This window comes from Canis aureus, chromosome 28, assembly GCF_053574225.1.
Source record: "Canis aureus isolate CA01 chromosome 28, VMU_Caureus_v.1.0, whole genome shotgun sequence".
In the NCBI taxonomy this organism is placed as follows: Eukaryota; Metazoa; Chordata; class Mammalia; order Carnivora; family Canidae; genus Canis; species Canis aureus.
The window spans coordinates 9857080-9867970 of NC_135638.1; the positions used below are offsets into that span (position 1 = coordinate 9857080).

Genomic DNA, 10891 nt, shown 5'->3' on the forward strand with positions numbered 1-10891 from the left:
TAGAATTACACCATATTATCCTGTTAGGAATGTTCTTCTCATTCTATTCTTTCACGTTTCTCCTATACAGTTGGAAACTTTCAGAAGTGTACCTGAAACATCTTACAAAAGGGAGTTGGTGAACTCAAACATTTACAGCTATAATCTCACCAAACTGCTAGAAGAGACGAGGCTGATAGGCACGGCTGATAGGCACAGCTGATAATTCCATTAGGATCACTGCTTACCATGGCTAAATCCTCTGTGGTTACGTTGTTAACCTTGGGTCAATTCTCATGTCTTTCTCCTTTTCCAGAAACTCCTAGCATCTGTCAGCTGGCATTGCACTTATAGAGCAATAGCTCCTTTCTTTTGTCTCTTTCTCAGGAGGTGGGCAGATAGGAGCTCTCAGTCGGCCTGGTCCCCCTCTGCCATGTTGGATTCAACATCAACCACATAGGCTCTTTTGGTTTGTCTGGGCTTTGGTTTTGTTCTTGTTTTGTTTGTTTGTTTCTTCTTGCTTTTAATCTTGAGAACATTGGGGACAATTGAAATATCAAATAAACAAAAGTTGAGTTTTTGATAATCGTGGTCCTCCCTGTGAGCCCGATTATATCACTGAGATGGTTTCTAGTTTCATCCTCTTCTTTCTTTTCTCAAGCTGGGGCTGACCAAATATCCTCTCATTTTCTGACTTCCTCATTAGAAAAGGGAATGCAGTCTTCCCTATTTGAAGTCTTTATTTCTGCATATGTTGGCAAGCAAAAAATCAGGGCAAAACATGTATACCCTTTGTCTTCGGTGAATGATTTACCTTTCTGTGAAGTTCTACATTGGATAACCAAGTCCTTACCTAAATCGCCAATCCCCCACCATTGTATGCTCTTAAATGCACTATATTTTTCCTTTGTAGTAGGGTTTCTCAACCTTGGCATTACTGACATTTGGATCAAGTGATTCTTTATCGTGGGAGACAGTGCTGTCCTATGTGTTGAAGGATGCTGAGCAGCATCTCTGGCCTCTACCCACAAGATGCCCCTAGCACCACCCTGTCCCTAACCCCAATCATTTGTGACAACCAAAAATGTCTCTAGACATTTCCAAATCATCTGGGAGAGCAATATCACCCTTGACTGAGATTGCAAATCATGGATTTGGAAAACTTAATCCGTTTGTAATTATATGCTTATTTGTGTGATTATAAGTAATTGTTGCCTCTTCCACTTCACTAAAAATTCTGCAGGAGTAGAGACCAACCCTGTTCTAAAATATGCCCAATTTGTGTTCCTGGCACATAGTAGACACTCATTAAATATACATTGATGTAGTTAATAAATAATGATGTGGCAAGTTTTTTAAATTTTTAAATTTAAATTTAATTTAATTAACATATACTATATTGCTAGTTTCAGAGGTAGAATTTAGTAAATCATTGTCATATAGAACACCCAGTCCTCATTACATCAAGTGCCTTCCTTAATGCCCATCACCCAATTACCTCATCCCTCCAGCAACTCTCTTTGTTTCCCATAGTTAAGAGTCTCTTCTGACTTGCTTCCCTGTCTTCATCTTATTTTATTTCTCCTTCCTTTCTCCTATGTTCATTGCTTTTGTTTCTTAAATTCCACGTATGAGTGACATCATACGGTATTTGTCTTTCTTTGACTCATTTTGCTTAGCATAAAACCCTCTGGCTCCATCCATGTCATTGCAAATAGCAAGATTTCCTTCTTTTTGATGGCTGAGTAATATTCATATATGTATTGAATAATATACAAAATTATAACAAATAACTACAAAATTAATACTCTAAAAAATAAAAAACTCAAACCATACAAAATAAACCTCCTTTTCTATAAACCAGTGCTTTTGCCATAGATAAAAATGATTGCTTCCGAGCTTATTTATGCATTCATGAATACACACCTAGAAATATATATATATATATTTATTTTGTTATTTTGTTTAAAAAATGTTTTTGCTTAAATAATATATCATACTTATTTTTCTGCTTTCTTCACCTAACAATATTGCCAGGATCCACACAGACTTACCTGATTCTTTTTACCTGATGCATACTAGTTTGTAGTATGAACTCACTGTAGTTTGTTTTGGGAGGATTTTTTGTTTGTTTTTTACAATAATATGATCAAGCATTCAGCTATTAGTAAAATTTCTTTCCCCTACGCACGTATCCTCTAGCCCATATTTAGCAGCATCCTCTGCCTAGAAGAGTACTAATACATCCAAATAAACCAAACAACCCGGTTCTTAAATTTTAAGATTCTAGGTAAGCTTGGGAAAATTATGGCAAAAAAAAAAAAAAAAAAAAAAAAAAAAAAAGTTTTATAGGTCTTTTTTTCTTCTTTTGGCAAAGGAAAATTTGTTTTTGCTTTTGTGTTCAGTTTTGATACTTAAAAGTAAAATTGAACCAGAGCTGAGGAAAAGAGGAAAAAAAAACATAAATAATACCCTAAAGAGATTAGCTGGAGTCAGAATGTTCACTTCCCCTCTATCCCCACTCCCCACTCCCACCAGTGCAGGTAATGTTGCTAGCACTGGGGACAGAAGGGATTTGACAGTCCAGGTGCTTCAGCAATAGAATGCTTTGACTGGTTACCTTGGAATTGATGGAAGGCAGAAAGTTCCAATAGTCAATTATCTCATAATAAATTATCATGACACTTCAATGGCTTAAAACCAATCATGATTCTCTCTCATAGTTTCTGCAGATCACGAACTCAAGAAGGGTTTGAATGGGTGCTCCTGGCTCAGGATCCTCCCATTTAGTTGCAGTCAGCGACTTGTGTGGAATGGTAGGTTGTGGCAGCTGGGCCTGGTGGGGCATCTGTCTCTCTGTGTACAGTCTCAGAGCCTCCCTTTACGGTCTCTACTACATGTGTGCTTGTTCGGGCTTCATCGTTGCCCAGTGGCTTCAGGTTGGTCTGCTGCCTTCCACAGCAGTTCAGAACTCCGAAGGCTAGTGTCCAGAGAGAACAAGGCAGAGTGCAGGCCATTTTCATGACCTCATTCAGAAGTCACACAGCATCATTTCTGTCACATTCTACCAGTTGAGGTGGTTACAAAATCCCGCCTAGGCTCAAGGGGAGAGGATGTGGACCCACCTGACTGATTAGTGAGAGGAATGTCAAAGTCCCATTGTAAGAAAAGCACGTGAGTTGGGAGATAGTGCCAGTGGTTATCTTCTGAAAATGTAATCTGCCACAGGGGAGAACAATAGAGCTGCAGGCCCTCGGATAAGTTTTATGGCATCTGAGAGTAGAGAGCACTTGCTCCCTACTTCCCTTTTGAAATCTGAGAGGCAGTAAAGCCCCTCTCAGCTCTCTTCCTTATCACAGCAAATGCAGTAGCAGTTGGGTTAAAGATAACAAGTGTAGTTCCAGGAAGGGAGGGGGCCCGAGGTAGCTCTTTCAGGCCTCTTGCTGCCTATAGTGGGGAGCTGAAAGAACTGAATTTTCACATGCTCCTCAAAAGATGGGAAAAAATTGGGCACCTGGGTGGCTCAGTTGGTTAAGTGTCCTACTCAGATCATGATCTCAGGGTTGTGGGATCTGTCACAATTGGACTCTGCCTTCAGCACAGAGTCAGCTTGTCCCCCTATCTCTGCTCCTCCCAACACTCTCTCTCCCCCTCTCAAATAAATACATAAAATCTTAGAAAAATAAATATGGGAAAAAATGCTAAGAAGGAGAAAGCATGGGTACAAGAGAGTCTTCACATTATAAGAGGGCATCTTGGTTGTGAAGAGGGAACAGCTTTCTCTACAGGAAGGCACTGCCACCTTTAAACTAGAAGCAGATAAGGCCACAACCATCCTTGGGAAGGTTATTGTGCTGGGGGTAGGAAAAGGGTGAAGTTTGAGAAGCAGGTATACCAGATGTGCATGTCTTGAGAATGGTATCATACCCTTCAGCAGATGCCAGTGCAACAGACACCAAGCCATGGATACCCCACCCCAAATCTGAAGCTCTCTTAGTACTTGGGAATTTATATGACATTCCAGGGGGAAAGAAAGAGGAAGAAAAAGTCTTGAATTGACCAAGTCTCTCTGTAAGTGACCATTAGATTTTTCTGCCACCAGACTAAATGGGAGCTCATTCCAAAATATTTATCTTGAGTTACAGAAAAATTTAAAATGTTACCAGTTGAAACGAACTAGGGGTGGTGGAAGGGGAGGTGGGCTGGGGGTGGGAGTGACCGGGTGACAGGCACTGAGGGGGGCACTTGAGGGGGTGAGCACTGGGTGTTATTCTATATGCTGGCAAATTGAACACCAATAAAAAATAAATTTATAAAATTTTTTTAATGTTACCAATTTTGTTTTCCTATCTGGGATCTTAGTTTGCAAAAATCATACCCACTATATAACTATTCCCTTATCAATGGGTACTTAAATCATTTCCAAGTACTTACATCATTTCCAAGTATCTGATAGGTACTTAAATCATGCTGCAATGGCAACTTATACATGCTAATTTGTACACATCTATTTCTCTTAAAAAAGATACCTAGAAGTAAAAATTCAATACATTCTTTATGCTATTCAAAGAAACTGTCCCACTCAACCATTTGTCTAAAATTTTATGAGTTACTTGAATGTGAGCCAAGTGAAAGCAAGGGTTTTGTTTGTGGCGTGTGAGTTTTTTTGCACAACAAATATTTGTTAAACAAATAACTTGCATTTAGGTATCAAATAACTATGCTTTCTTGCAATGTTTATTTTTGAAGTAATTTCATGAGCTACTTTTTCTCAAGACAGTTTCTTATTTCCTGAATAAAACTAATGCCACAGCATTCTCATGAGCCAGCGAAGGAAGTTTGAGTAGAAACTGGACTAGGAAGCTGGTCAGGAATCCCTGCTCAAGACTATCAGGCCCATTGCCAATGAAGCAGCAATTTTTTTACAGCAGGATTGCTGCAGGTTTGGCTTGCTAATAGATGCCCTCAGTGGGTAACCCATCAGTCTCCCTGACCTACTCATCACCGTCAATAAATTTGGCAGTAGTCATCACTGATAATTGAAGCAGAGTTTGGCAGAAACAAACACAATCCAGTTTAATTGAGGGATCCATTTTAATTGAAGAAGGGACACCAAGGATATAATCTCCAATTTCACCTTGCGTGACCTAAGTAAGAGGTGACATAGTTCATACAGAACTTCAGTTACTTGCCAGATTTCATCTGCCAGTATCATTTATTCTCTATTTTCAAGTTTTAGTTTGCCCATCTGTCAGTCCAAGGAAAAGAAATTGACCTGATAAATGCTATACCTAATTCTATTAGATGTCAGCAAGGGCTAAATAATACCATGAATTGTCATTGAGCTGTTTAGATTTCACTTCTTTTTTGATCCAGGCCTCTCCAGGGGAATGGAGCAGTGCTGTCATGAAAAAACGTCATAGTAGAAATTGAGTTTTAAAAATCTTAAACAAATGGCTTAACAAAACAAGGAAAATGCAGACCAGGATTTTTCTCTAAGGGAATACTAAAAATCTACATATTTTTTTCAATGAGTCTGAGATTTGAACTTTGAACTAAATATAATTATGGAATAGATAAACCTTGGAGGAAAAAAGAAGTGAGAGGGAAAAATACATCATAAAAGTATCCTTAAGGCTGTTTTGGAGATTCTTAGGATTACAAAGAGTAATCAGTAAGGATAGCAAAGGTTTTGCACACAAGGTCTCGGAGAAAAAAAGGGGGGGGGCAAGAATTCTGTGTGAAAACTTAAATATTTTTTCATTCTTATTTATTTCACTTTGTCAATTGGCCAATCAACAGAGGATGAGTATATTATATAGTTCCCTGCCAGACGAGTCATTTAACTTTTTTTTCAAGGTTTGTATTATGCATGTGTTTCTAGTGAGGGAGGCTTTTAGCATTGCAAAAGGGTATTGGCAATGCAAGATCTTATCAGATTGAACAGACCTAGATGATCTCTTCTGTTCCCGGGCTCATTCTTAGACAACCTTCAGCTCTCCGTTTAGATTTTTTATTTATTTATTCATGAGAGACACACAGAGAGGCAGAGACACAGGTAGATAGAGTAGCAGGCTCCTTGCAGGGAGCCCAATGTGGGACCCCATCCCGGGACTCCAGGATCACACCCCATCCCGGGACTCCAGGATCACGCCCTGGGCCAAAGGCAGGCGCTCAATGTCTGAGCCACCCAGGGGTCCCCAGCCCTAAGTTTAGATGCCTTCAATAGTTTGTGTATGTCAATGTGTATTGAGCCCTCGCTTTATGCTTTATAACCCGCAAGTGCTACTGTGTTCTTTTCTCATGATGACTTTATGACTTGGACACCAATATTAACCCCATCTTCGAGTGGGGGAAACTGAGGCATGATGTGTTAAAACCATATGCCCTTGGCTATCACACCATATGTATGGAATTAAAATACAGGTAGCCTAGGCTCCAAGGCCAACGCTAAACCAGGGTGTGATTAATCCTAGTCCAGGTGATCAGCCTGCCCTTATAGTTCCTAGGGCTTCCCTCATTGTCTTACTTTGAACTCTGCACGGTGGCTGCCTGTTTCCGTGCCTGTCTCTCATGCTAGACTGCAAGCAACTGGAAGGCAGGAATATTTTTTAGGCATAGTTATATTCCCCTGGTGCCTAGCACATTGCCTGCCATGTAATACATGAGCAATAAACATTTTTGAATGAATGAATTTCCTCCTAATGATAGTAAGAGTGAGGAGCCTTGAAAACCAAACTATCTGGGCTCAAATCTCGGCACTGATACTTGCTGCGTGATTATGGGAAAATCATTCATCTCTTCTATGTGTTCGCTCAAGGGTAATAATAGTACCTGCTTCTCGGAGCTGTACAGATTAGGCATCAAAAGTAGGGAGCTTCAGCAGTGCTGCTACCTAGAAAACAATTTAATGATAAAGCCTCACTCACAGATATGTTTCCTGAATGAAGAAAGCAGTACATCAACATAAAAGAAGTTCTAAAATACCATTACTAAGAGTCTATTAAGATGCAAAAGGAGATCACATGTTAATAAGTGAAAGAAAAAAAAATGACATCTTACATAACTGATGAATAGTCTTCACACTTTCGCTCTAGCAGAATTTTGCATACCTGACAAATATCTTTTGCTACACCTTGGGCTTTAGAATCACGATTAGTGACATCAGAAAAAACTACTATAAATCTCCAAGTATTACGACAGGGCCTCCTCGGGGTATTACTTCTGACAGTGCATCTCCGAGGGGATCATAAGAATTGCCAGAGAACCTATTAAAAATATAGAGATCCTGGCCCTACTCCCAAAGAGTCTGATTCTTCAGAACTGAAGTGGGACCAAGGAGTTCGCATTTGGGGATTTGTTGTGTTGGTTTTCTTCTTTTTAACCCGGGAGTCACTGATTTAAAAGAGTTCTACACCACTCAGCTGCATTATTCTCTGTTTCCTTCCCTCTTTTTTGAGGAATGCCCAGGAAAATGAGGCCAAGTTGTGAGATCATCTGGCCACTGACCCCGTCCTGGGTTGTATTTATAATGTTGCTCTTCCCTTGTGCAAGGATTCTCAACCAATCCCACTGAGCGCCTTCTGCTGAAGATTAGTAAATATTGAAAAAATTTTAAATACCATATTAAAAACGTATTAGGAACTTAATATTTAATTTTGTTCTTGATTAAAACTGTGGTTGAGATTATTGACTCAAAAAAAAAAGACATGTTTTGGTAAACACTGTAGCTTTTCAATTATTAATTTCCACTAAATAACAAAAGATATGAATGTTATTGAGTTGGTCTCAGACATCAACTTATTTTTTCCTTACATTGATTCATTTGCTTATCATAACCCTGTGACGTAAGCATTATTTTGCCATCTTATTGATTAGGAAACCAACATTCAAGGCAATGGAATAACTTGTCCAAGATTGCGGCCAGTGGAAGGGAGAGCTTATGTTCAGGTCCAGATTTCGAATTCCATGTCCAGAGCTGTTTTCCTTTCACTAGACTAACTAATAGGGAGACATTTCTCTCCTCTTCAGTGAAAAATACATTGCACTCAGGTTTTTTTCTAATGTATTATCAATTTTTCATAACATTTTTGGTAACCTCACTTTTTAGTAGACAGTCTTTTTTGTTCGAATCACTCCACAGCCCCCACAGTGAGTAGGCAGTGAAAACTGGCAGCACAGTCCAGAGTCTGATTTAGTCAAACACCAATCCACTTGTAAAAGTCCTTGGAAAAGAAAAAAATGTCTTTAACGTTTTGCCAACCAGTAGAGAGGAGGCTGGCTTGAAGGTTATATGAGCTTTCTTCCCACAGTTCAGAACATTCTACTTCACAGCTTCAAACACCATTATATATTTTTTTCTCTTGTTTGATCACTTTTAATACACATGCAGATGAATTTTTTCCCCATAAAACACATAAAACTGCTGAGTAGCTCTCCAGGTGGCCGTGGGTTGCATGAAACCTGGCATCTTGGGTTAAGCGGCCTTCTCACCTGACTCAGGATGCTGTCACCAGAAGGGGAATATTTCCAGAAACTGACCAGGCAGTTTCTCTCATGACAGCCACTGCTCCTCCACACCTGCTTCAAGCCCTCTACCACTCCCCATTTAGGAAGTCTCTTGGCTGAACAGACTGAAAAAAATGCCCTCAAAATATATGACTAAGCACTTCCGACCCATATCATAAAATCTAGATGGCATGAGGTGGCTTAGTGACAAAAGTTCTTCTCCAGCCTCGTCCCATGTTTCGTTTTCATTCATTCATTTATGCACTCATCTCATTTGTTCATTCAACACATGCTTTTTCTCATTTTAAATTCCAGTGTAGTTGATATACAATGTTATACTAATTTCAGTTGTACAATATGGTGCTTCAACAGTTCCGTGCACTCGTGGGCTCATCACGACTAGTGCACTCCTTACTCTCCATCACCGCTTTCACCCATTCCCCTCAAACACATGTTTTATAAAAGGCCGCTGTGTGTCAAGCATACACCCCAGGATGGATAATTCAGTACTTACTCTCTGCCCTGAAGAAGCTGACCAAGAGAAGACTCATCACGGCAGCCTGATTGATCCAATAACAATGCCTGAGCATTCTTGTGGAGGCACAGTGGAGGTTCCTCTACCCCAGCTGGGGCTGGAGGCAGAGGGGTTGCTGGACAAATGGAAGCTTCCCAAAGAGGATACTCCTTAGTTGGTTCTGGTAGGATGTGTGTGAGTAATCAGAGTGAGGTGAGAGAGAGGAGTAGAATAGGACTCGAGGAAGGGTATTCTAGACAATAAAACCTCATGGGTAAAGACTTTGCAGAAGGAAACTCACGTGTGCATGTGCATCTGTGTGTGGCAGTATGTGTGAGCGTGGGGGTATGAGTGTGTATGTGTCTGGGTGTATGTGAGTGTGTGTGAGATAGTTACTGAAGTTGCTTCATTGTGTCATCAGGGGGCAAAACACAAAAAATATAGAATAGAGGGATATATTCACAGCTGCCATTTACTTCTATTTACTTCTATTTACTGATTGGAAATCCCAAGCTATCCCAAGATGTACCAACTTCCTAAAGCCTGAAAGTAACGAACAACACTACTCAAAATCCTTGGCAACTCTTAACCAAAGACCTGTCCTCTGGGCTTTTGTTTCTTAAGTTGTGAAGTGAAAAAAAGATGGGACTTGGAGTGATGGAGTGTGAAGGTTCTAAGATTAACTGTCTGAGTCTGGATCCGAACTGTTGTTGATGAGTTCTGTAAACTGAGACCAATGACTTCAACTCTCTGCGCCTCTGTTTCTTTGCTTGTAATATGAAGAAGATAATGAGTTCTATCTCGAAGCTCTTTTGTTCATTAAATACTCATGAAGAACTTACATCCTTACCTCGCACAAAAGAAGCACTCGGTGAGTTTTAATTATCACTATAGTTAGTATTATCATAAAGAGACTCATTTTGGAATCTAATATTCTAGAACTCTTTAGTGTTCTAGGATATTTACTGCTCAATTCACACTTTAATAAGGTTTCACACAAGTTTAAACAAAGAAACCGACTTTTAGGGTTAGAGTGTCCTGTATCTACCAAGTTTAGCTATGCAAACGTTTTGTGTCTCTCTTTTCTCGTATTTAAATTTTTAAGTGTAATTCATACACTTTCATACACTTCTACAACCAAATTCACCCATTTGAACCCAAGTTCACCCACGATAACTCTGTCACAACAGTGATGGTAACACTACAGTTCCCAATACCTACATGTCATTTGTATAGTTATTCTCGGGATTAAACAATGAAGAAGCATTAGAGGACCCCAGAACATATGGTACAGGTATCTGATACACATATTGAAATAAATATTAATTCCGTTACCCATTTATGCAAATATAAATGCTTAGTATTTAAAGGAGAGAAAACACAAAGGTTAGAGCATATGGAACTTTTTGATGAATCCTGCAGGTGAGAGGACAAGGAGAAATTAATAGGCATTTTATTAAAAGCAAGCAAAATGGAAGTACTGTTACAATCTCTTATGAAATTTGAGATTATCATCTAGATATTTAATAAAATATTAAGAGTGATTGCTTTATGGATATTAGCGGCATCAAAATTATGCATCCTGAATGGTGGGAATACCGATACAAAGCTTAGCAGCCGTGATGCCTCAGGATGTACACCCCGAAGGTGGGGAAGACATCCTCCCTCTATACAATGCAAGAGTATGAAAAGGTGCACAGCAAACTAAAAAGAGGGGTAACCAAAAAGCCATTCTTAGAAATGTAATATTAGCCTATGATTCAATAAACACGTTAAGAAAAAGTCATTTGTGAATGAGATAGAATTAGCTATTGAACTGAACCAATGCATGTACTTATGTACATGGATTAAGCTAAAAGTAGAGGCTTCTAAGCTGAATAGAAAGAGAAA

The 10891-nt window shown here is 39.4% G+C and overlaps 1 long non-coding RNA gene across 1 annotated transcript; it reads right to left on the bottom strand.

The window, feature by feature from the left end:
• Positions 1-5054: 5054 nt before the first annotated feature.
• LOC144300175 (uncharacterized) lies at positions 5055-9706 on the bottom strand. The gene is made up of 3 exons (XR_013366770.1): positions 8083-9706; positions 6814-6874; positions 5055-5380 (listed from the first exon to the last, which is right to left on the bottom strand). It is a non-coding gene; the product is annotated as an uncharacterized LOC144300175 (long non-coding RNA).
• Positions 9707-10891: the final 1185 nt, after the last annotated feature.